Below are 25,584 nucleotides of genomic sequence, written 5' to 3'. Positions count from 1 at the left end.
TTGAGATTTTTAAATCTCATTTAAACAGCTCATTTAAATATCAACATTTAAAAAGGGCGATATTGCATTTGTAAACAAAGGCTTTAACCGTCGATTCTCGTGAATAAAGGCTTAAACACAGAAACCAACAACAACATCAGATAGAAGAAAGTTTATTCTATCAGCTGGGACAGGTTGATTGCGAAAATAAGATTGAAGTCATTATTTACAAAAGCAGTTTCGCCATTTTGCAATGTCCATATGTCTGACCCACAAAATATGTTTTTCGTATTCGCAGACCTTGGTTTTGATTATTAAAATCAGTTTTTGAATAATCGTTATACTGGTTACATAAATTTTCACACGCATTTCTTTGTCATACAAAATAATGGAACTGTGGGTTCTAGTTCAGCTTAAGGGGAGGTTCATTTGGATTTGGCCGAAAATCGTGCAAACTTTGCGAATTTTTTGTGGGAAAACGAAAAGACACACAAAGTTGTGATATTGAGTTTTAATGCGTTATACATTGATGACTACAAAATGTTTTTTTGTTTTTGACAAATTCAAAATGGCGGATCTCGTCGGCCTCTGCGCACGAAACAATGTCCCCTGCTGTCAATTGTAGGGCCTTCCGTGGTAAACTGAAATAAGTAACTGTCATATATTATGAAAATACATAAAATTTCCTACGGCATATACCTAACCTAAACAAATTTTTAACGAAAAAAACCTAACTTTTTGGACATTTAAAAAAAAAGTTATTTTTTTCTCTTTTTTTTACTTTGATCTCGTTTAAAAATTATAAAAAAAAAAACAATTTTTCATGCCAATAATAGGTATAAGCCGTAAATAAAAGTGTTCACTTTAAAAGTATGTTTGAATGAAGCGAATTGGATGAATAGAACAAGACTTATCATTGACAAGAGTTCTCAAAAAATGGTTCCGAGAAAAAAGCCATTTTGAAGCCGCCATTTTGAATTTTTCGGTCAAATCCAAATGAACCTCCCCTTAATGTAAATTCAGAATATGTAATAAACTGATAAAACCAATCGATTTTTGTTTTATTTTGAAAAGCATACCTTTTGTCTTTGATACTTTATCCAGAATACTTTATTATTTGAATTGCAAAACATTTCTTCGCATTCTTATTTGAACATTCGTTTTTTTTTAAATATATTTTTAACTCCTTTTTTATTTTAATATTGAAAGTTGTTTCAAAATAATTCAAATTTGTTCTAATCTTCTAAAGTAACATTAATTTCAACGTCATTTTTCAACTCTGAATTTTGGTCTAGTTCTCAATGTAGATATGATATTAACATTTATCTAAATATCCTTCAAAACTTTGAATAATGTAAGCAAGCCATGAAATACTTACGTTAATTTTGACATTATTTTTATTTAAATTGTGTGGACAAGAATCAAAACCTTAAATCGTATGAATTTTTAATTGCTTATATCTTCTTCTTCTATATGGCTTTGACGCTCTTTTTACGAGATTTTCGCCTGCTCTCAACTTAGTGTTCTAGATGCACTTCCACAGTTATTAATTGAGAGTTTTCTATGCCGACGACCAATGCATGAATTAGTATATTGTGTGGTAAATACAATGATACTCTATGCACAGGGAAGTCGAGAAAATGTTCAACCAAAGAGATTCCCTCGACCGAACCAGCAATCGAACCCACCGCCTCCGGCTTGGTAATACCTAGGCTATCTGAGGCCATAATAAATATATTGGACGTTTGGACAAACACTTTTGACACTAAGATTTTTGATTACAAACGCCAAAATATCAAAATATATGAACCAATACTATTGATGTCAAATGATTTCATAACACAAACAATAAATAAAAAAAATCCAATTCACACAATGATTAAATGTTGGAGTACTTTTCGAAGATTTCTTGAATGCTTTTATCGATTGAAAAAATAGATCAGTGGATTTTGCCTATCACTGCATTGTGAATTGCAATGTTATCAAAAAATATTGAATTTTGCATTTGAAACTGTACTCCTCAAAAGTGCGCTTTTTTCGTCTTGGTGTATTCGGTGCACTTTTCCTTAATGGACGAAGGAATAAGTGCGCCGAAGACAATTAAATTTGTCTTATAAGCGTTTCCGCAATATTTAGTTCACTATTCCAGCTTATAATTCCATTCATCAAACCGACCAAATAATGCTTATGTGGCGGTATTAAGGAAAAGAAACTAGCGACTTCCTTAACCGACGAAAGGACATATGACCTACTTAAAAAGTACTCTACCATTATTTGCGCAAATACGGTTAATCGTGAATATTTTTAATACTGCTTTTAATATGTTCAAAAATATGAAAATCGATTTTTTTTCCAAATTCAAAATAAATAAAATAGATGGCAACCATGCATCATCGTTGCTGTCATCCGTTCCACCACCAGCCAGAGAGCGTCATTGTTTCTTCTCGTGCTTGCCCCGCAAAGTCTGTTGGAAGTTTTTAGCGTAATTTTGTGTATTATTAATCCTGCAAAATGGGAAAAACATCTAAAAGAACAGTGACAAAAAAGGTCGTGACTAAAAAAGAGGTGAAAAACATTCGGAATGAGGCAAAAACTAAAAATTTGGAGTTTTTGCTGGAGCCTAAACAGGTAATACTTGATTCTTCACTTTAACCTCAAATCTAACCTAACATTCTTTCAGCCACAGGTGCGAAACAAAATGGCCAGACCAACTCAGCAGATTGGCAATCATAAGGAAATGGCAAGCACAGCAGCTATTCCGTGTACCAAACGGCGCGCCGTCGCGTCAATCCCGTCAAATCAGAAACTAGCGAGAATGCCAACCACGGCAGGAACTTTGGCAGCAAAACGGGCCGCGATTCGTGTACCATTGATTGATATGGAAGCCGACGATAACCAACATCAACTGGACATCCGTACAAACCTCCTTCGAGACTGGATTTCTGACATGGAGAGCGACGGGGATGACAACGGATCCGAAAGTAAACCAATCCAAGGGGATGGCTACGTAGTGAGCTCACCATTGCAGCATTCCCGATCCGATTCAGATTCATCGGGAAATGATGATCAACGTGCTCAAACGGATGAATATGGCCCAGTGAGTGCTTTGGTTGCTGGTGAAAAATCCCTTACCAGCAAAAAAACATATGCCCGCACCATCATGGCAAGCTCATCAGCTCCACAATCAGATATCAGAACATTAACAGATGATTTTGAGCAGAACACGTATTTACCAGCTCCTATGTTTGAGGGTACATCCCATTCGGAAGGTAGGTAGATTTTTTGCATCTCAGTTGATCTATATTTGACTATAATTTATATTATATTAAACGTTATATTACAAATTTCTTTAATTTTTTTTAAAATGCTTACAGTTTGTGTTTGCGGACAGCAGTCAACAATTGATAACCTGATTCTGCAAAACAACATTCTGGAAACTCAAAACAGGAAGCTGAAACGTTTAAACGAGGAAAGCAACATTCGTTGCCTTACATTAACAGATGCTTTGAACGCGAAAGTGCTTGGAACGCCACGGGATGAAGTCTTCACTGAGATCGAAGGATTTCCGGACAAGGGTAAATTGAGGAAATTTTCGGAAACTGCCGGAGGAAGGAACTATATATTTGTAAAGTTGCTGATGCTTGATATTTGCCCCGAAGGACTGCAAAATCTGACAGTTACCGGTCGCACGTCTAATAATCCGAATGGGCGCAAAGGAGGCGTACGATCTCAAGAAATGGAGTATGCAGAGAAGGTTCGCCTCGATCAGAATAAATCTACGTATATTGAATGTAAGATTTTTACTCAACCACCCACATCGTGAAACTTAAAAACTTTTTTCTCTTCTAGCACGTTTTGTAGAGCATCGCCGGTACCAAGGAGATTCGGTTGCTGTCGCAGGTATCAAAGCAAAGGATTGCCATGGGCTAATGGCCCGGGTTATTTCCTACTATGGCAATAAGTGATTCATGTTTGCAACAGTTTGATTATTTGATTTTGAATTTTAAAGAAATTGTTTAAGTTTATTACCGGCATCCTTCTAATTTGAGAAGAATCGTTTTTTATCTTGCTTTGTCGTTTAATGTGTTTTTTACTTACATATGATTATCTTTTAATATGTAAACATGATGGTCTGAACCATGTTAAGAATAAATACCAACAGTTAACTACTATAAACGCGTTTCTATTTATATATGAATCATATTATACACTATATCACAAAACCACTTTTAGAATCTATCATATTTCATTATAATTGTGTTCTAAAGAAACATATTTCCAGTAACTCAGCGTGTTAGAAGTCTGTTATTCGTTGTATCACATTATGTTATAAACCAGTAAAATTATTTAAAAAAATGTAATGTGGTTTGATATTTTTTTTATAGGATTGTTACATAATATGTTATTTTTTTGTTAAGACTCGAGTAAATTTTGTTATAAATTTAGATATTTTAACAACATCCTGCATCTAGTTTATAACAATCGTTGTTAAAGAAAAACAGTGTAACAACGTAACACACGGTGATGTAATCTTGTTATTTCCATCTAGTCGGGAAGCAAATCGATTAACGTATCCCATTCTAGTATAAATTCCAGTACTACACTATGTTTGTTTTGATTCGCTATGAAAGTTCGACAGATAGAATGAGGGGTTCGTGGATTTTCCAATGTTTCGAGGGGTGCATCGATTAGCTTGGGACCGAAGATAGTACCAGAGCTGAGCCAAAACGTTGAGCTTGTTTCTTCGGGACCTTCTGGTCTTAGAATTACCTCTATGGTATTACCACTGTTTTCATGATATAAATCTTTTCTCCAAACCCAGTCGTCATAATCGAGTTCCGGTTGGTTGCACATCATCCTGCTTGAACCTCAAAAGTTATAAAAAGAGCGCTCCTGTCGTGCTTTCGCTTATTTTCGCTTCGGACGACGTGGTTAGTGGTACCAGCAGCAAGAGGGAGCATGTCAGCGGTAAAATATGGAATTTGTCCCTCTACTGTCGTGCAGTGGACGGCGTGATGAATGGTAGTATTATATATTCACTCTCTCTCTCATTTCAAGCTGAACAATGCATTAGGCCCTAAGCAACATTGATCGATTCTCTTCATCAAATTTCTCTTTCGATAATAACTTGGGTACAGAACCGTTTCTTGTCGCGTTTTTGTCATATTACAAGCTAGATAATAGCTTCTTTCATCGAGCTATGAGCTGAAAATAGCTGGGAATGTCTTAACATGGCCGTGAGGATGCAAAGAGATAGCCAACGAAGATAATCTGTCAATGTTACTTTAGATCTTATGCATTTTTCTGCTAAATTTTTCTGGAGGAGGGTCGACCGGATGATATCGGGCAGGTATGGGATGAGCTTTAAGTTTAGGATGATGTCGTACCAAAGCTCATTTTCGCTTCGTACAACGTGGTGGACTGATATCCTGAGCAACTAGCAGCAGCAGTATCTCGATCCGAAAACCCCTCGATGTTTTGAAGCAAACGGCTCGACCCGGTGCATTTGTACACGTGATCGCATTTGATTCAGTCGAAAAGAATGGAGAACGCAGTGATTTCAAAGCAATTCCCTTGTGTATCCGAAAATTGGTGGTTTGTGATGTGCACAACGGTGAATCGCACCGGCCTGTGCCTTGGAAGTACAGTACCAGTAAGGCAGCGGTTGGGAAAATTATTCTGAAACTAAAAACGTTCGGATCAGTGGTGGATCGCCTTGGCAGAGGCAGGAAGCGCAAAACCGATGCGAGAAAGGACACCACGATCATGCGCGAAGTCAAGAAGAACCCGAAGGTAACTGTCCGCGAGATCCAGGAAACCCTGCAGCTATCAGTTTCCGGCTGTCTCGTAGCACAGGGGTTGATTAGCAAAGTTGCCCGGAAGCACCCATTTATCATCAGCAAGGCAAACAAAGCCAAACGGCTTAAGTTTGCTAAGGAGCATGCTGATAAGCCCCTAGAGTTCTGGAAAACGGTTCTCTGGACGGACGAATCAAAATTCGAGCTGTTTAACCGAAAGCGATCGGGTGAGGAGCTTCAGAAGCGCCACATCCAAGGCACGTTGAGCATGGAGGAGGAAATGTGATGGCCTGGAGGTGTTTCTCGTGCGGTGGAGTGGGAAGCCTCGTGAAAATCGACGGGATAATGATAACAGATTCCTTCCTGCTGGAAAATCTGGAGCTTTCGGTGATCAAGACGGGCTATGAAGAGAAGTTCGTATTTCAGCAGGACAACAACCATACTGCCAAGAAGACCAAGTCTTTCTTCCGGTCTTGTCGGATCAAACTGCTGGAATGGCCTCCAAAAAGCCCGGACCTCAACCCCATCGAGCCCTGGAACGCGCCGGCGAAGAGTTAGATTAACAGCACCTAAAGAACCTGGTGGAGAGCATACCGAAGGGCCTGCATCAGGTCCTGATGGCTGAAGGAGAACGCATTAATTATTGAAATGCTTTTCTTTTACTTTAATTTATCTTTTCTGGAGCCAAAATTAAGTGGGGACATGGGATAAGTCACTCTGCCACCTTGTGCTAACACCCGCTCTAACACACCAAAAACACAGTTCGACACACCCTTCCGTCACATCAATTTTCTTATTTTCAATCAATTCTGGCACCACTGCCAAACATGTTGACATTTCTAATATTTTTGTTTTGTTGCTCACTTAACTTACTGGCCAAACTGGAGCATCAGGGTTTGCACTTCCGCGTATAATAACGGAGCGTCCACCTCATTGGGTGGTAGAAGTCCATATGATGAAATGGAGAAGCTCGTAGAGAAGTACTACGACGGGACGGGACTTGATAATCGGGTAGCGATTTTGAGCCAATTTGCTGTCAAATTCGAGCCAGTTTCTGATTGATCGATTTGACAGTAGCAATCGTGGAATAAAAAGGACAGAGAGATCGCATTAATCTCACTGGCAGTAATGCCGGAATCAATGTTGACGTCAATGGCGTTGAGAATTTTTTATATTTGCGAAACGAAAGTTAAAAAATTGAGTGCACTGTGTGTTTTAAGCCATGGATATTGTTGTTTGTTTTTATTGTATTGAGCAAAAATTATGTACACGCTGCTAAACTAAACTAACTAAACTAAACTCCGAATAAAATCCAAATTAAAATAGAAAACATATTGTACATTCCTGACATCATTGGTCAACTCCGTCAAACACCACGCACAACTTTCCGAAGGGCATTCTTAAAAAACATTAAGAAGAGTGAGAAGCCCGATTGTCAAGTCCCGTCCCGGCGATAAACCAGAGATTCAGAAAGCAAGATCGTCGTGCAGTAGCTGCAATTCTAGCACTAGGTAAAGTTCCGGAAATGATGACGGCAGAAACTTCATCTAAGATGGCTTCCAGAAAGTGTCCCCAACGATCGAAATTTCACTTTTATAAGAAAGAAGTAAAACCCAAAAAGTGAAAGACCTCGTCTTCCAACTGCAGTAGTAGAGGCCATCTTCAGTGGAAGCAATGCATCCATAGAGGTAACTCTAAGACCAGAAGGTCTCGAAGAAACGTGTTGAACTGTTTGGCTCAGATTCAGACCTGGTACCATAGAGGTTGGTATAGCCCTGTGCACGGATGAAATTTTTTTGACACAACAGCGGGGCCCTGTTTACTAAAAGTGAACATAGGCCCGTTTCAAATGTTACGCGAGTATTATTCATGTGTTCATTTTTAGTAAACAGGGCCCCGCTGTTGTGTCACTTTTTGTTTAGTGAGTGAACTCAAATCCATCCGTGCACTCGCCTATAGTACTAGAATTTCGACTGGAATGGGGTACGTTAATCGATTTGCTTGGGACCAATAGGCTAGTCAAGTAGTGAGCCAATTTAAAATCGTTAGGTTCCACCGGTTGCTTCTACTGTGGGTAGGATTGCACCCATTGCTCGCATCCCTTCAGTAGTTCCTTCGAAAAAATAAAAACCCAGGTGAGAAGCACCTTTCTGAAACAATCCAGCCGTGAAAAATGTTATGTGTCTGAAGGCATCAAATAATCAACATCAGCACTGCTTAGTATTCAGCAAAGCCCGGGTGAATCGGGAACATCCTCCAGAATATCCGTAAATCGGTGATGCCAACGTATTGGCTTCCAATAATTCTTCCGAATCGGTCATCTGCTGTCGTCAAAGGCCCAAGTCATCACAGGTTTCTGAGATCATAAAATACGGCTTGTCTAATCGGGATAGCCGTTGCGGTACTGGTACTGGCGGTACCTACTTGTTCGGACAAACTCTCCCATGGCCAACAAATGTGCTTCACTTGTTTTGATTTTATAGACCTCGGGTCCAGAAAGAAATATAACGTTACGGTTGCCAGTAAACCTATTTTTTTCACTTGATGTATTGACAGCTCGCTTGGCACTTAAAGGGTGTATTCGATAAAAATGGCACACCAAAAATCATCTGTAACTTTTGAACCGTATGAGTACAAATCCCGAAAATTTCAGTAAATTTTATTCACAGTGTATTGTTCACATCTGTCAAGTTTCATACTTATTCATACAGTTGTTCCAGTCATGACGTCGGAACAAGAAATTTCCCGTGAAAAAATGTTTTGCACTTACAATCAAAATCCAGAGGCATCCCACCGATGGATCGCTAAAAAGCTTGGAATTGCAAATACAACTGTGTCTTCATAAGAACCTAACGAAAGAATAGGCCTTTTTAATAGAAACTAAACGATCGATTCAACCTCTGGTGGTGAATAAGAGAACGTCAAAAAGAGTGTTGTGAGCATAAATTTTTGCCTTGAGACATAGGAAGCGGAACACTTTTTTACTTTTCCTGATAAATTGATTCATCTGAGATGCTGCAAAACTTAATCTACAGTTGAAAAATTTAATTCTGTAACGTTTTTGAAAATATCCTGCTGGTGTTCAGGAATATTATTGTTGAGAAAAATGGAAAATTAGAAGAGTGCCTTAGTGGTTATGATCTTCCGGATTTCTTGTGTGTGAATAGTTAAGGTGCAAATCAGTTCAGATTTGTGGAAAATCGTACAATAAGACAATTACCGATGGAAATTGGCAAGATTTTGAATGAAAAATGCTGTTATTTGCGTTGGGGAAAATAATTATTCTGATGTAAACAAACGGTTTGGTTGACGTTTCTTCTCGAACTCGCGTGGCGCACTCTACGTTCGTGGTGCATTAAAAAGGCGTATAAAGATCTGAACTCCAGGATTTTTTCAAAACCTAATAAACCTAATCCAATGATATTCCAGCAATATTATTTTTAAACACAATTAATAAGTTCAAATGATATTATGAGTTTCCGTGAAGCACAAACTGCTCAAAAATTCTACTGTGTTACCTAACTTATAACGAATATACGTTACATACGAGTACCCCGAATGCAACGTATAGTTCGCCTAATTTTACATTGCAAATGCTATGCAAACTTAGGCGAGTCATACGTTGTATTCCGTGCCGAAATTAGATTCGGCACAGCTTTGGCATATCTATCGGCACAATCTCGTAGGCATTGGATTGTTGTAATGGGAGCACTGCTGGACAACTGTCATTGAAGTTGTTCACAACATTACGTGCTGTTTGACTGTATATTCAGGAACATCCTCTAATTGAATATATCAGTGGAACTCAGACCAGCAGTTCACTTATAGATCTAAATACGAAATGTAGGTTCTAGAGTAGGAGAAAGAGGCAGTTAATCAGACCCCACTAGTATCTTTAATTCAAATAATGCTGCAACTCACAAAAGTCTATTCATCATTTTCTATAGTCGGCCTCTAACAATGTTCCCCGCCGTTTTCAAATCTTTCCGATCGCTGATAGACCGTTGCTTTCGCTTCACGAAAGGCTAGGTTTCTGGTCTGCCTTTGAGGGCATTATAAAACCCTAAAACACAGGACTTTTACTATCCTATCAACACAAAAAAAAACCAAAATTTCGCACACCCGCCACTTCCCGCGTCATCCTCAATTCGATTTATCCTTGCGATTTCAAACCAAAAAATTTATATTATAAACAATCACAGCTTGCTCTATGACCGGCACAATCAACACATTGACAAAAAAGATGACCTAATAGGTGGAAATCGAACAAGATTTCGATCAATGAATGATAAATGTTTTGGTAACACATCTTTGTATCCCACAAAATGTTGTTTGAACTTCAAGATCTAAACTCCAGGAAGATTTGCAAAGCTTTTAATATTGCGTTTATCCTGGTCAGGTCCCTTGTATCGATATATGCTTGTTCAGGCATTACCAAAATAACATTAAGGCTTATTTTTCGCAGGAGACTGTTTGATTTTATACGAATTCATAATTCCAAGATCTACATCATCAACATGTTAAAGCAAATCTCATCTCCTATTATTTGCTTCGACAAAGTAGACGTATTGTAGAGCAGTTCTTCGGAAACAATATGATTATCTATAAACGGTTATTTGTGAACCCCTTTTTTTGTTTAAGGCAGGGGTGATGTTTGGGTTGGGTTTCTTTTAAATAATCGTAAACACCGGGAAATGCAAAATTTTATTTTAATGGGCACCCTGCAAGGAAAAAATAAGCGGATACCATAAACTATCGAGCATTTTACGAGCACTGATGGCCGCCACAATCCGGCTGAGTTTCCGGTAGGGAACATTTCATTTGATGTTTGGGTTATGTCGATTGACGTATAAACGATCTAATTTGACCGTTTACAGGTCGAACGTTACAAGCCAAACTTCAAATCATATGTTCCCTACCAGAAACTCAACCAGATTATGGCGGCCATGAGCGCTCGTAAAATGCTGGATAGTAAGAAATTTTAAATATGAACATAGGACCGAAATAATAGGTTACTTCTACTGTAAATCAAATAAATATCAATACATCAATGTCAACAAAAATGCTCGAGAAGTTCACTAAACAGCTCAACGTAGCCTACGTCAACCAAGCGGTCGTGTCTTGTACACAACCCCACTATTTTTTTTTTGACGTAGGACTACGTCTATAATTTATATACAGGGTACACTCTGTAAAAACCGAAAATGGAACATGTAACGAAATTATGAAAGATTTTGAACGTTAAGCTCAGCTGCCCCTGAAAAAATTTCAATAATTTTATCACCAATCGATTAGAAATATTTCTACGCATCTGTAAATTTAAGAATTTATCATTTTTCAAAATGTCACTATTGAAAATTGCAATATGTGCAGCTGTTGCTATGATATTTAAAATTATCTCCGATTGCCTGCGAAAAACGATTTCCCTAACACAGATTTCAAAGTTCAATTCCATCCGGTTTCACCAAACGGTGTTTATTCAATCACCCCGCGGTAAGTGGTGGTGTCATAGAGGGAACTCTAAGACTAGTAGGTCCCGAAAAAACGAGCTCAACTTTTTGGCTCAGCTCTGGTACGCTCTTCGGTCCCAAGCTAATCGATGCACCCCTTGAAACATAGGAAAATCCACTAACCCCTCATTTTATCTGTCAAACTTTCATAGCGAATCAAAACAAACATAGTGTAGTACTAGAATTTCGACTAGAATGGGATACGTAAATCGATTTGCTTGGGACCAATAGGCTAGTCAAGTAGTGAGCCAATTTAAAATCGTTAGTTTCCACCGGTTGGTGGTGTTCTTCAGCACACAACGAAAGGCTGTCTGCAAGCAGCGAGTTGCAGCCCACATGAGCATCCATAGAAGGAGGAAGAAGCCGCACCGCTATTGATCGGAATCAGTAGCTCTTCGTGAGTCGCTGTGGGCCATATATGTCAAGCGCGTCATACTAAAGGGTATAAACAGAGAGAACCCCGCTCAAATTCCTATTCCTACGCAAAACACAAGCTTCTGCTTCAGTTAACAAATAAGATTTATTATATTAGACCACGTAGTCCTGCGTCACTATTGCGTACAAGCCCATAGGGCTGTCCCTTGTGATTCTGATCAAGCTATGTCCCCAACCATGTACAGTATATTGCAACAAAGTAAGCAAGCAATGCAGAGAGAGTTTGTCATGGTAGTCGCAGCAAGCGCGTCGTCTTTATCGTTGGCTATGAGGAAGAGGAGACAACTGGCTTCTTTTTGTCTGTGATGTGTACTTCTCTCGCGGTAACGACCGTGCAAAAACTATTTCATTATGGGCGACGCAGTCGACTGCCAAAATACAAGAAAATAGATTCATTGTTGTAAAAATTCTCGTGTTTCCATACGTTCGCCCGGCTAATCAGGCGCTGGTTTGTGTTTGACAGAAAATTGGTTCATAAAAGTCCCCCCTATTGTCTCCTCATCCTCTTAGATCGTTAGTTGCTTTATGTGTTCGGATTCGCTGTGTTTTACAGTAAAACATATTCAATGTGTTATGTCTTTTCGTCTGTGGTGTTAGTTTAGGTGGGCTAGCTAATAGAGTTCTCTACCACCGTTAGTATTAGTGAGCAGTTTCACTAACCATGCATTTTACTGGTTGAAAATAAAAAACAAACCGCTGTCAAGTCGAACACTTTAACAGCTGATTTTGTGGTTGAAAATAATAAACAAATCGATTTTACACGGCTACACTAAGCGGCGCCGGTGGTGTAGTGGTAAGCGTGATTACCTCTCACCCCAGCAGGCCTGGGTTCAATCCCAGTCGGCGCCGCCGGGATGTTCTGAGGCATAACATCTCTGATCACGCCTTCCTTCGGAAGGGAAGTAAAGCCGTTGGTCCCCGGTTCATGAGTTGATGGGTCGATAGGTAGGGTCCAGGTGTGGGAGCTGCCTCTCTGGCGTCGGTAGCATTGGTGCTCAGCACGGAAAACAAGATCGACGGAAAACAAATCAAAGGAAAAAAAAAAAAAACACGGCTACACTAAAGCCCTACAGTAAAAGTATGGTCGACTGTCACCACAAAACTGAAAAAGTAGAAGGGTCTGTGCCTAGGGGCACGAACGAAAGCTTGACGTAGGACCGCTAGTGGACCGAATAAATGTGAAGAGCATTTAGTTCTTTTAATTGATTAATTATCTATTATCTCAACTCTTTCCGTTTATGAATTGTAGGCGTACCAACTTGTAGTATTCTTTTTCAAAGAGAAAGTTGATTAAGAGAATCAATCAAAATCACTTGCACCCCTGCTTCTAAGTTTGGTTACAGGATTACAACTCAGAGCATTTTTTGTGGTCGTTGGGGGTGGTTCTGAATATGGACAAACAAGCACAGATAAATTCTATTCCAACTCTTTACTGATGTGAGCTTGATGGCCATGAAAAGCACAGCAGCGCTCTTTCAGGTTAAAGCAGAATGATGTGCAACCAAGTGGTATAAAAGCTACAAAGACTCCTCCCATTATGAGTAGTTTGCTATCAAGGAGCGACACTGGCTCTTTTCTTTTTGCGTACACGGCGAAAGAGAATGACCAAAATTTAAGTTTAGTTCACTCATAATCGCCAAAAGTGCAGGAACTCAGCGATGAGTAAATTTGTTTCATGGTTTCCTGTGGAAAACCTAAAAAATCTGCCAGAAAATGAGGAAATTGACGAAAATTTTATTCAGTCTCGGAGTAGTACCAATAGACTGAGTGGATCCAATATTCACTTGTCTCAAATTCGGGAAATTTTCCCTGGAAAAAACTGGAAAAACCTGGGAAAACATGAGGCAAATTTACTCATCGCTGAGTTCCTGCACTTTATTTCTTATTTCTGAGATAACTAAACTCACATTTGGGTCGTTCTCATTCGCCGTGATATCACCTTGAAAGATATCGGCGCCGGTGGTTAGCGTGATTACCTCTCACCCCTGCAGGCCTTGGTCCAATCTCAGTCGGCGCCACCGGCATGTTCTAAGGCATAACATCTCTGATCACGCCATCCTTCGGGAAGTAAAGCCGTTGGTCCCCGGTTGAGTTTATGGGTCGATTGGTAGGGTCCAGGTGTGGGATCTGCCTCCCTGGCGTCGGTAGCATTGGAGCTCAGTACGGAAAACAAATCTTGCGTCAATTTTTTAATAGGTCCTATCTACATTGATCGATTCTATTCATCGACACTCTCTTTCGTAAATAACTCGGCTTCACAAATGTTTCCTGCCGTCTTCGTCGAATTAGATGCTAGATTGTTGCGTCTTCCATCTAAAATATCCGGCCGTGGCGATTCAAAGTTGATCAAGGTTGATCAACAAATTTTGTACCCCTGCCTCCAGTTTGATTACATGAGCATTTTGTGTGGTCGTTGGTTCTGAATATGGACAAACAGGCAGATGAATTCTATTCCTACTCTTTACTGTAATAAGCTTGGTGGCCCTGACAAGAGCCAAAGTTGGTGATGATTTAACCTCCGAAACCAAATAGCGTCTCTGTAACTCCGAAACCAAATAGCGTCTCTGTCACTTCATAACGTAGATGATATCCATGGCCGCTTACGCTTGGCGTGTTTAGTGTAGGTGACAGCATCACGGAACTCATTTTTCAGGAACACCTTCAGCACACCTCGTAAATCAGACCGGAGATACGTCAGACACCACCACGGCGAGCCAGACGACCGATGGCGGTTATCTTGAAGAATTTGCGTTTGGTTCTGAATATGGCGGTGAGTGCGCAAAATATTACGCAATTCCATCCTCCCTATTCGTACGTGCCCAAAGATCGGAGGCGAATGCCACTCCGACTTGTTTCGTCTACTTACTACTCTCTGACGACTGTGCTGGGGAAGCAACATATGCATGTAGGTAATTGGTGGATTTGTTAGTTAATTCGACGCTTTTGGACAATGCTGGACATTTACCAGTTTTTCAATAGTTTCTTGTTGAAAATCAACATTCGGAAGCATTGTTATCGATGCGTAGCCATATTTCTGATCTATTGGTGATAAAATTATTGAAGTTGGACCAGAGGCAGCTGAGTTATTAACGTTCAAAATCTTTCTTAATTTGTTACATGTTCCATTTTCGGTTTTCACAAAGTGTACCCCCATATAGAAATCAAAGACGTAGTCCTACGTCAAAAAAGCTGTTCCAATCGAGCAAAGCGGTGCATTTTGACGGTTCGATTGGAACAACTTTTGACAGACGTCCATACTTTTACTGTAGGGCTTTAGGCTACACTAGATAGGTTGTATTAGTGAGATCTTGCGTCGTGAAGTCTATAGTTTCGACAAATTGACGTTTGAATCTTTGTGTACTAAAGCAGATACGGCAGTTTTAAAATTCACTCTTGAATTAGATTTGTGTTTTTATAATTACTTTCGTTGAATTAATAGACAAATTTTACAAAACATCAATGAAATTTCGAGAGTTCGCCGTAAAATTTAATTGAATCATTCCCACCTCAATTAACGAACTTTGGTCATCATTCTTATCAGAAAACCTTCAACTGTGGGCCCAAAGGTTAAATACCATCCCCTTGTTTAATATCCCTAAAATGACATCGGCAAGAGTCGCCGGCAAACACCGCCATCTCACAACCACGAGAGCACCACGACTCATTTGCGCTCTCGCTAATCCGATTAGTGCTTCCAATAAAATTAGCATAATTACCTTCCTCCCACCACGGTAACCAACAACAGCGACACACACACACACACACATTCACACGAGCACACTCACAGGTCAACTTTATTAACCCACCCTTCCGAAACGAGAAAAAAAAGGCAATTTCGACGCTTTCGTCTAAGCACTTCGCGAGGAGAAAAGGCATAAAGCACTCAAAAGCCTCCCACCGTGCCTGGCTCGGGAGGGAGGGAAAAAAACGCCGGAAAAGTGACGCGACTAATCTTAATTAATGGTAAATTGGGGCACCCGCCTCCCTGCTCTCGAAAATTTAAATTGTTTTTCCCCGACTGCCATCCCGTTATTCAGGTCAGGGTAGTCATATTTTGCGCTCCGGTTGAATCCGCTTTTCACCAGCTAGCTATACCTAGCGCATTTTGGGCTCATTAAAACTGACATCAGTTTCTAATGCAATGAATGGCTATCTTTTTGCACTGGTACGATCACCACGGAAACTAGCTGCCAACAATTAAATGGCACTGATGATCGAAATTTCTTCCTATCGCATCCCAAATTGATCGAATTGTGCGCCCTATTCAGGACAGCTGCCGCCATGCCGGCCTCCGGAAAAACGACGACATACCAAATCAATCAACGGGAAAATATGAATTCCTACGAACCGGGCAGAACACATCAACACGAGCACAAAAACAGAGCAGTTCGTGAATGGCGGCGGCCAACAGGAGCAGGATCCTAGGAAGTGTAGTCGTCAATCAGTACAATATGGCCTCGCACTTTGTCGGGTCGGGACGGGGCGGGAGTGGGATGGGTGGGTTGAAACGAAGGCTGAATGCCGTAATGGAGCGATGGCACATGAGTAAAAGGGAGAGAGAGAGAGAGAGAGTCCGCAACGTACGTGATATGCACAAAAGGCGCTGACGACGTACAGACCAGCATGGGAAGGAGAAAAATGGTGCCTCTAATCAAGTAATAAAGTGCCAGACCAAGCAACTAACCAACCATAAAGGATTCAATCAAAGGCACTGTGCTGGACGAGGAAGCGGGCGCAACAAAGTGGCGTGAAAGTGATGACGGCTTGCTAGGAGGATGAGGAGGAGGAGGAGGAGGACGACGACGAAGGAGAAGACCGGGAGTGTAATGTAATCGTCTTGTGTGGGATTGTGAATGGAGACCGTGCTGGGCGTCATCGTCGTACAAGGACATCCCGTTTGAAGCGAGCCCCATTCATCGGATCCACATTCGTACGACGGACACATCTCTGTATAAAGAGCACACGGAGTTCCGGAATTGGAATCACTTCACTGCCAGACGTGAAAAGACGAATGAAACGGAAGAAATTGATAGTGGTCAAGGGATTGATTCCTTGGCGGTTTGTGCCGTTGACAGGATGCGTGGGCACCGCACCAGACGTGACTGAGTTTGATATTCTGGCGTTTCATTTCACTAGTCAAGTGGTTTGTCTGATGAGAATTGTGTGGGAAGTTAATCGATGCAGCAATCGACATTTTTTGTTTGTTAAGAATATGGTTTGGTCTATTGATGAATTTCACAGGACTGCAACGCCTATCATCTGCGAACAACTCGAGTGTAGCCAAATTTCTCTGGAGCTAATTTTACAGGTCCTCCTTTTCCGCTTCGAAAGCTTGGTATACATATCGCGCTGCGTTGCGGAAAATAGACTTCTCTGACGTTTGTGAAATACACAAGTATTAGGTGCAGAACTTGGGGTAAATTATAAGTTTTAGTGCAAGAAAACCTTTGAATAGAGTTCACTACCACCGTTAGTATTAGTGAGAAGTTTCACTAATACATACATGCATTTTACTGGTTGAAATTTAAAAAAAAAAACGCTATCAAGTCGAACACTTTGACATCTGATTTCGTGGTTGGAAATAATAAACAAATCGATTTTACACGGTTACGCTAGCTAGGTTGTATTAGTGTGATCTTGCGTCGAGAAGTCAATTTACCCAAAGTTTTGCACTGATACTTGTGCAATTCACAAACAGCAGAGTCTATAGAGACAATTTTGCAATACTATAACATTGTTATGATTATTTTGCTTAACAACGTGATCGGGGTATCATCCAAACCATTTGTGGAATTGTTGTATTATTTAGGGGACGAGAGTAATCCATTCTACCAGAGTAGGTGTTAATAAGAGCTTTTGTGTCTTTATTATAGAGATTTTTAGCCATATGGCTAGTTCATCTCTTAAGATAGTAAAAAAAAGAGAGAAAAAGCTACAAGGGACAGCCCTATGGGGTTGTACCAACAATCAATACGAAACTAACGATTTTAAATTGGCTCACCACTTTAGTAGCCTATTGGTCCCAAGCAAACGATTAACGTACCCTATTCTAGTTGAAATTCTATTACTACACTATGTTTGTTTTGATTCGCTATGAAAGTTTGACAGATAACATCAGGGGTGTATAGATTCATGCAGAACATGCAGGGGTGAGTGAAATAGCTTGGGACTGCTTGGGACCGTTGTTCTGGTACTGAGTGAGCCAAAAATAATAATGATTTTCTTCGGGACCCAGTGGTCTTAGAGTTACCTCTATGGTTGTACCATAGAGGTAACTCTAAGACTAGAAGATCCCGAAGAAACGTGCTCAACTTTTTGGCTCAGCTCTAGTACTCTCTTCGGTCCCAAGCTAATCGATTCACCCCTCGAAACATAGGAAAATCCACTAACCCCTCATTTTATCTGTCAAACTTTCATAGCGAATCAAAACAAACATTGCGTAGTACTAGAATTTCGACTAGAATGGGGTACGTTAATCGTTTGCTTGGGACCAATAGGCTAGTCAAGTAGTTAGCCAATTTAAAATCGTTAGTTTCGTATTGATTGTTGGTTGTACGCAATGGTGATGTAGGACTACGTGGTCTTGTATAATAAATTTTATTTGTTAACTGCAGCAGGAGCTTGTGTTTTGTGTCGGAATAAAAATTTGAGCGGGGTTCTCTCTGTTTATACTCTTTAGTATGACGCAAGAGCTACTGATTCCGATCAATAGCGGTACGGCTTCTCCCTCCTTCTATGGATGCTCATGTTGGCTGCAGCTCGCTGCTTGCAGGCAGCCTTTCGTAGTGTACTGGAGAACGCCATCACTCAGCACGGGGTGATTGAATAAACACCGTTTGGTGAGACCGGATGGAATTTAACTTTGAAATCTGTGCTAGGGAAATCGCTTTTCACAGACAATCGGTGATAATTTTAATTATCATAGCCAGTATTGGCTAAAATCAAGATCAGAAAATCAAAATCAGCAATCTTTCAAGATCAAGATCACCTATATCACGCACCAATATCACAAGCTATCATCACCACAAAAATCACACGTGATTTTCGACCAATATCAGCCGTGATTTTCGATTCTCAAAATCAACCAGCATCAATATCAACCAAGATCAAAATCATCAAAAATCATAGAATTAGAAGATATGTGATATTCTAGAGTTTGGGCAATTCCGAAATTCAAGTCAACATTCCGGATGAAATTAAAATGGTGGATTTCAACCCTAGATGGCTTACCAAAATCCAATATGGCGGCCCCTGGACAGGGAATATGCACCTAAACCCATGCAATATGGGTATCTACGGAATGGGCTTGATGAAAGGAAGTGCAAAATTGGCATCCGCCGCCATTTTGGAATTCAAGATGCCTAACCAAAATCCAATATGGCGGCCCTGGACAAGGAATATACATCTAAACCCATGCAATATGGGTATCTGCGGAATGGGCTCGATGATGGGAAGTGAAAAATTGACATCCGCTGCCATTTTGAAATCCAAGATGGCAGACCAAAATCCAATATGGCGGCCCCAGACAGGGAATATTCATCTAAACCCATGCAATATGGATATCTCCGGAATGGGATCGATGAGATGAAGTGAAAAATTGAGATACGCCGCCATTTTGAAATCTAAGATGGCTGACCAAAATCGAATATGGCGGCCCTGGACAAGGAATATGCATCTAAACCCATGCAATATGGGTATCTGCGGAGTGGGCTCGATGATGGGAAGTGAAAAATTGACATCCGCCGCCATTTTGGAATTCAAGATGGTGGACCAAAATGCAATATGGTGGCCTCTGGATAGGGAATATGCATTTAAATCCATGCAATATGGGTATCTGTGAAAAGGGCTCGATGAGTGGAAGTGGAAAATCGACATCCGCTGCCATTTTGGAATTCAAGATGGTGGACCAAAATTCAATATGGCGGCCTCCGGACAGGGAATATTCTTCTAAACCTATGCAATATGCGTATCTACGGAATGGGCTCGCTAAGTGGAAGTGGAAAATTGACATCCGCCGCCATTTTGGAATTCAAGATGGTGGACCAAAATCCAATATGGTGGCCCCCGGACAGGGAATATGCATCTAAATCCATACAATATGAGTATCTGCGAGAAGGGCTCGATAAGTGGAAGTAGAAAATCGACATCCATTGCCATTTTGGAATTCAAGATTGCGGATCCAAATGCAGTATGGCGGCCCCCAGACAGGGAATATTCTTCTAAACCTATGCAATATGGGTATCTGCGGAATGGACTCGATGATGGGAAGTGAAAAATTGACATCCGCTGCCATTTTGAAATCCAAGATGGCAGACCAAAATCCAATATGGCGGCCCCGGACATGTCAATTTTCCACTTCCACTCATCGAGCCCATTCCGTAGATACCCATATTGCATGGGTTTAGATGCATATTCCCTATCCAGAGGCAAGCATGGGAAAAATCGATTCATTTTGCATTTACTACTCACTCACACGCATACAACATCAGAAACGAACAGCAGCTTGTGCGAGCCGCACTGATTTCGTTCGTATTTGCATTGCTTCTATTTCCTTCGATGAACGCAGAATTGAGCAAAACAGACAGCTGAGCGTAACATGAATGATTATGAGTGTAGTAGTGTGGATCATTCCTCTCTTATTATTTTTTCTATGCTGAACCTTTTACGATTGCATTCTGCTGAGTGAGCTGAATGAGAATTTTCCAGAAAGAATCGCTTTTTATTTTTTAGCTTTAAACATATATTGACACATTTAAATTGCTGTTAATATGGAAAAGATGGTTATACTGTGACACATAAACATAAGCGTCAAGCAAATACCGTAAAACTGCTGTGGCCAATTCAACTGATTGAAATCAGTGAGCCAAAAACTATCTGACTCGGCTATTTAAATCGTTAGCATTCGGATCTTAAGCATTCAATCTGGTTCTCCCTCGGTAGAGAAAAAATTTCGGCTGTCTTTCAGCTTATCCTTCTTTCCTTCTACTGCTGTCAGTTCTGAGTCGACCTGCAGAGTCACTTGGTTGGAAAAATTTACACTCGTTCGGCAATCGGGTTGTAGGTGAGGATGGCTATTTTGATTCTGTGGCACTCGCGCGAGCGAATGAATTTTCCCATGCTTGTCCAGAGGCCGCCATATTGGATTTTGGTCCGCCATCTTGGATTCCAAAATGGCGGCGGATGTCAATTTTCCACTTCCACTCATCGAGCCCTTTTCGCAGATACTCATATTGCATGGATTCAGATGCATATTCCCTGTCCGGGAGCCGCCAAAATGGCAGCGGATGTCGATTTTCCACTTCCACTCATCGAGCCCTTTTCGCAGATACTCATATTGCATGGGTTAAATGCATATTCCTAGTCCGAGGGCCGCCATATTGGATTCCAAAATGGCGGCTGATGTCAATTTTTCGCTTCCCCTCATCGAGCCCATTCCGTAGATACCCATATTGAATGGGTTTAGATGAATATTCCCTGTCCGGGGCGGCCATACTAGATTTTGGTTCGCCATCTTGAATTCCAAAATGGCGGTGGATGCCGGATTTTTACTTTGACTGTTATTCCAATCTATTGATTTTCCGTTTGGTTTCTGTGACCGCAAAATCAGCTAAGGTTAAAATCAGCCTTGATTTTCTGCTGTGTGATTTTGCTACTCTCAAGATCAGTTAAAATAAAATCCGCCTTGATTTTCTGTTTGTGATTTTGCTGATCTCAAGATCAGCAGTGATTTTCGACCGTTCCTGATTTTGGATTTTCTTGATTTTTTCCATCACTGATCATAGCAATAGTTGCACATTCGTGCAATTTTCACTAGTGACATTTTAGAAGATGATAAAGTCTAAAATGTAACAGATGCGTAGAAATATTTCTGATCGAATGGTGATAAAATTTTTGAAATTGGTCCAATGGCAGCTAAGTTATTAACGTTCAAAATCTTTCATAATTTTGTTACATGTTCCATTTTCAGTTTTCCAAAGTGTATAGAAATCACAGACGTAGTCCTACGTCAAAAAAAAATTGGGTTGTCAGAAGGAGATTCGCAATCTTGGCTGTGGTACATTTATCTTGCTAGAATTAAAAGGTGTAGAAAACTGCCAAAAGGGCCAACAAACTTGAAATACAAACAAGGAACACTCAGATATTGCTGTAAAGGTTCGCCTTCTTTAGGAAGGTGATGAGGGCGGCTGCTGCCGGGAACTCGTAGCCCAACAGGTTCCAAATGCTGATTGACTCCAAGCCGAAGGCACTCCGCAGGTTTCGCAGGTCCTCCGGAACGGTGTTCCTCCGAAATTGTGGGAGACTCTGCTGTGCCTGGTGCGTAGCCTTGACACCACTCGTTGTTCTCTTAGGTTTAGTCGATCCCTTCAGGTTCCGGTGGTCGCCTTGATCTTCCGAAGATGGTGTGTCCTGTTGTTCCTCCACTCGGTGTCCCAGGCTCTTCGAACCGTCCGCTTGATCCACGTTTTGACATCTTGGAGCGGTACATTGTCGGTGGACCTGGGTTCAGTGTGCCTGAGCCGGCGAGGTGGTCGGCCGTTACGTTCCCTTGGATCCCGCAGTGACCGGGTACCCACATGAATACAGTGTTGGGCGGCGCATGCTTTACCGTCCCTTGGATCCACGGATGCTTCGGTGTTTCTGTTGTGAGTCAGTTGAGACTAATATCGGCCGGTTGGCCGGTAACTTAACCGCGTGTAGAATGGCCACTGCCTCAGCTGAGAACACCGAGCATTGGGTCGGAAGCGATCTGCTAACAAGCAGACCATCTCCGGAGACCCCCATTCCCACTCCGCTCCTGGAGAGAGAGCCGTCGGTGTACCTAACTTCATAACCTTGGTAGTGCGCCCCGAGAGATTCGACAACTTTTTTTTTTTTTTTTTTTTCTTTATTTAAGAGATTTTTAGCCTTAGGCTAGTTCATCTCTAACAAGATTCGACAACTGTCCGGCGTAAAGCCAGCGAGTTGTCTCCTGCCCTGAAGCGGTCCTTGATTCGGCTGTCAAATTTGTTCTTGTGCGATTGCCAACGTTTGTGTCCGTGCCTGTGGACCCTGGCTACTGGAGGGAGATCTACGTCGGTGGCCGTGCGGAGGAGTCGGTTCGCCTCGTCGAGGAGAACGATCCTGTTGTTTTACGACGTTTTAGCGAGAAAGGTAGCGGCTTTGGTTACCGATTGGATACCGGCTTCAACGCATGCAGCGTCGGCCGGGGTAGAGGGCAGGAGACCGGAGACTGTTCGAACGTAGCCGTTGTACACCGGTTCCAAAATCTGGACGGCTTTCTCGGCGGCAAGGCATGTAATCTCTACACCGTACAGTAGACGACTGTCGATGATGGCTCGAGCTACGTGGAAGCGGATTTCGCGATTGTTGGATCGGTGGGGGTGGGAGATGGTCTTAATCAGGTTGGACCGATTGCGACAGTTTACTTGTTGGAAGTGTGGCTCAAAGGATAAATTCCAATCGAGGAGCACTCCCAAGACCCTCACGGTGTTTTTGGTCGGTATTGCTTGTTGTTTAATCATGATGGGCGGTCCGTTGTTGCGATGCCTGGTGGTACATATATGGCAGCGCACGCTCTTGTCGGCGGAAAGCTGGAAACCAACAGAGTCAGCCCATCTGACCACCGAGTGCGCTCTCAGTTTCGTCCTCTGCAGGGTGGGACCCACCGTTACAATGAGGACGTCATCCGAATAGACGAAGATGTAAACGTTCTTGGGTAGTTGGTCAAAGACCCCATTCATGGCCACCAGGAAAAATGTGACCACGATCACAGAGCCCTGTGGCACTCCGGTTTCCTCACCGAAACTTCCGGATTGCACGTTTCCGACCGAACCCCGAATGTTCCGGACGAAGTGAAGGATGTGTCCTTTCAGGCCCCAATCAGCAAGCTTCTTCAATACAGCTGGTGTCCATGTTCGGTTGAACGCTTTGGAGATGTCCAGCGAGACGATCTCCGCGTGATGACCTTGGTCCTATGCCTCCTTCAGGGCCTCCCCAAGAGTGGCGAAGTAGGTGGAGGTGCCATACCCTTACCTGAAGGCGTGCTGCCGATGGTCAAGCAGCCCCTTGGCCTCAAGATATTGCTTCAGCCTCCTGTTGACCATCCGTTCCAGGACTTTGGCCATGCAGCAGGCTTTCTCTCCATTTTTCCGGGTATTTTTCAGCGGTCCAGAGTTGGTTGTAAAGGTCGAGAAGTTTCGTTTTGTCTTTGGGTGGAAGGTGCTTTAGCAGCTGGTAGCCGATTTCGTCCGGTCCGGCCGAGTTCCCGTTGCTCCGACTGAGAGCGACCACGAGTTCTTCCCAGGAGAGCGGGCTGTTGATTGGTAGGTCGTCGTTGTCTGGAGGAATTCCGAAGGCAGACACAGAGGACAGAGAGGGTCCGACTCGCTGTCGGAAGCTTTCGCTGAACTCCGAGATGCCGGATAGCTTGTCAAAGTATTTGCCCAGTTCGTCTGCTACGATGGTTGGATCAGTGATGGTGACGGTGTCTGTTCGAATCTGGAGCGGACATGATCGCCGCTTGTCGCTAAGGGCGTTAAATGCGACTCCATAGCTCCGCTGACGATTGTTCGGCGTTGATACTCTCCAGAAAGTCCGACCAGCAATTTTGCTTCGCCGTCCGGATCTCCTGTCGGCATTTGTTGGGCTGCTGGCCATAGTTCGCGAGGACCTCTTCTCTTAATAAGTTAATAAGAGTCGCAGCGAGAGAAAATTCTACTGGAGCTTTGTCCAGCAGAAGATAGAGACGTTTCTTGAGGGGGAGTGGATCACTCCTGTGAATTCGCTTGTCCACGAAGAGGCGGAAAGTCCTCCGCCCTGAAAGCTGGGGCCTTATCCTTCCTTCGTCCAGGTTGATTGTTGGTAGATGCCTGTTTTCGGATGCGCTTGAAATCCTCGCGTTTAGGGCACTGCAATTGCCCTGTCCAAAGTTCTGTGCCGTGTCCAAAGTTCAGACACCGTTGGCACTGAGTCACATTGCGATGGCCGCCACGGTATGGCTCCGAGCGGACGATGATGGAATTGATGGAGCGCATGGCTTTCAACACGTTGAGTGTCACCGTTCTCTTCTGGAACTGTACCAGGAAAAGGCAATCCGGATACGCCTTCACATTCTCGTTCATCCTTGTCATCCGATAGACGGCACTTGGGGCCAGCTAGCTGGTTCCTGTTTCTGATTTCAGCTTTCCTCTGTCTCTAGTCTATGACTACTATCTTATTCTTCGGCCGATAGACTCCAATCGTTTCAATCTGGTTGGCAGATCATCAGCAGCTGTAGCTTAACTCTGGCGCTATGCCGCTCCCATCCAACAACCTCCACACTTAATTTTTGTTTGCCATGATGGGCACCACCACCGAGATTCAGCTAACAAACATAAATTTTGGTGAAAATCATTTGCTCCGGCAACCACCTCAGCCGCTGATCCGGAACACTTCCTAAACGTTGAACTTCCCCGGAAAGGTACCTACACAATCGAAGTTAAACAATCCTTCGGTTTCCCATTCATATAACCACGTTAAAATTAACGTCTCTCTTTGGTATCGACAGATAATGAGCACTACAGTTATACGATCGAATTCAATGGTGTGATCGGTCTATGGACCCTGGGGTATCCGAAGTGGTCCTCCAAAAGACTCGGGTCATCCGTAAAAGTGATCAGTTCACAGAACTGGTTCTTGAACTCTGCGGTTATTTTCGAAAACACTTGTTGATAAGTTATCAGATCGAGTTCAATTATGTGGTCGGTCTATGGACCCTGGAATACCGGAGGTGGTCTTCTGGAAGATCCGGAACATCCGTAAAAGTGGTCAGTTTAATGAACTGATCCCAGAACTCTGCGGTTATTTACAAAAACACCTAATGA

At 42.1% G+C, this 25,584-nt stretch overlaps 1 protein-coding gene across 1 annotated transcript in view; it reads right to left on the bottom strand.

The window, feature by feature from the left end:
• The window catches only part of LOC135696934 (uncharacterized), a 318,502-nt gene that overhangs the window by 41,228 nt on the left and 251,690 nt on the right, over positions 1-25,584 (bottom strand). The gene's annotated exons all lie outside the window — the stretch shown is intronic.

Source organism: Ochlerotatus camptorhynchus, unplaced genomic scaffold, assembly GCF_037179485.1.
Source record: "Ochlerotatus camptorhynchus isolate MF236.1 unplaced genomic scaffold, CSIRO-AGI_Acam_v1.1 ptg000063l, whole genome shotgun sequence".
Classification (NCBI taxonomy): Eukaryota; Metazoa; Arthropoda; class Insecta; order Diptera; family Culicidae; genus Ochlerotatus; species Ochlerotatus camptorhynchus.
This window is presented reverse-complemented; position numbering and strand designations above follow the sequence as displayed.